Source organism: Solanum tuberosum, unplaced genomic scaffold, assembly GCF_000226075.1.
Source record: "Solanum tuberosum cultivar DM 1-3 516 R44 unplaced genomic scaffold, SolTub_3.0 scf00660, whole genome shotgun sequence".
NCBI classification, from domain to species: domain Eukaryota; kingdom Viridiplantae; phylum Streptophyta; class Magnoliopsida; order Solanales; family Solanaceae; genus Solanum; species Solanum tuberosum.
Window position 1 is genome coordinate 197,395 of NW_006239567.1, and position 1,904 is coordinate 199,298.

Genomic DNA, 1,904 nt, shown 5'->3' on the forward strand with positions numbered 1-1,904 from the left:
AGCGGGTTCTATAGTAAGCTTGGAACTTGAAGTTCTTCCAAGATCTTGTGGTATGTCCTCATATGTCGAGGACAAGACTTTTCTATTCTAGTTTTATGATAAGGTTCTTGTAATAGACTTAATAGACTTCTTTTGATTGTAAAGGGCCGTGTCCCTAGTATGTTTTCACGTTTATGTCTAAGATGGCTAAGAGACTTAGTATTCCGCTTGTGTACTTTTGAATGATGTTTTTAAAAGTGACCTTTGAGTCTTATGGGATTTTATTTAAAGAGTTTTTAATTCCGCACTATTTTACATATCTAATGTGATGAATGTTAAGGGCTTGTATGAGACCTCCGAGAGGTCGAATACGCATGTTACGACTTGGGGATGCTCTCGGGTCGTGACACCCGTGATAAGGATTGCAATACGAACCGTCAAGTTCTGTGATGGACCTCGCGTCGTGCCCCGATGTGGGTTCATGAAATTTTTCACTTAAAATTTTTGGGTCAATCTGACTTGAAACCCCTATTTTAATACACAATCCTGGTTTTTTTCATCTTTTACCCTATGGCATAAATTCAATTTTTCTCTCAAGAACCTCGTGAAACACACCCCAGTTTCATAATCTTTCTCTTCAATCAAACCTACAAGCCTCAAGGTAGGATTTATGATGCTTACTATTAGGATTACTTCGTTGTTACAAGGTTTGTGTTACGATCCAACCCATCGAATCGTGCGAGCACCTACTCTAATACATAGATAGGAGAACTCTTACCACTTAATTTGAATTAAAATCTACAAAAAATAGATGATTTACTACAAAACTCTAAACATCTTAAAACTTCATAAAAATGTCAAACTTTAAAAACCCTTTTACAACACAGTGAAAACACTTCTCAAGGAGCTAGTCTAAACATGTACAAAAGCTACTAAAGGAGTACAATTTACACAAGAAAATAAGACACAACATCAACCATAGAAGAGGAGAGAAGTTGTCGGAGATCATCATCTTCACTATGAGACATTATTGAACTCCTGCAACAAGACTATGTCAAGTGACATAGCAAAAGTAGTATCAGTTCAAACAACACATATTGATAAGCATCATCAGTTGACCCAAACATACCACATAATATAGTATAGATAATCAAAAGAAAAAATATACTATAGAATTTACACCACCCCACTTCTCTATCCACATACTCCTACCCTATCCGGGTAAAAAGCCATAACTAATGCACCTTGATCCAATGCCTCTTTGTTACACCAACCAAGTGTCAAATCATAGCATAATCCTTCTACCACATTAATATTCACAAATACAAGACCATCATAATGTCAAATCATGGCCTAACTTCTACCACATTAATATTCACGAATACAAGACCACCATAATGTCAAATCATGCCCTAACCTTCTACCACATTAGTATTCACGAATACAAGAGCATCATAATGCCAAATCATAGCATAACATTCTACCACATTAATATTCATGAATACAAGACCACCATAATGCCTAATCAACCAACCTACTCTTCCCTCTCAATTTCACATGCTAACTCCCTGGACCTTTTTAGAATAGTACATGAAACTAGCATATTAGACCAACTCATCCATCCAAACTAAACCCAACATCATTTATAAAACCAAGTTCATCATGATAAATAAGAAGCACAATTAGTAACAACTAAAAATTGAGTCCCCATAAACTCAACCCAATAGTTGAAACAATCCTATGTACTGAGTTATTGATAAACAAATAACATACACCAATCATCACAAGAGATACATATACCAGACTCTCAGTCCTTACCCTAACTCACAGTAACATGAACCATGTCTCACCTGATCACATACAAGTCATATCTGAGATCAACTCATCTTTCAAGCAATGTGGACAACTCAAGGATCCAACATGCA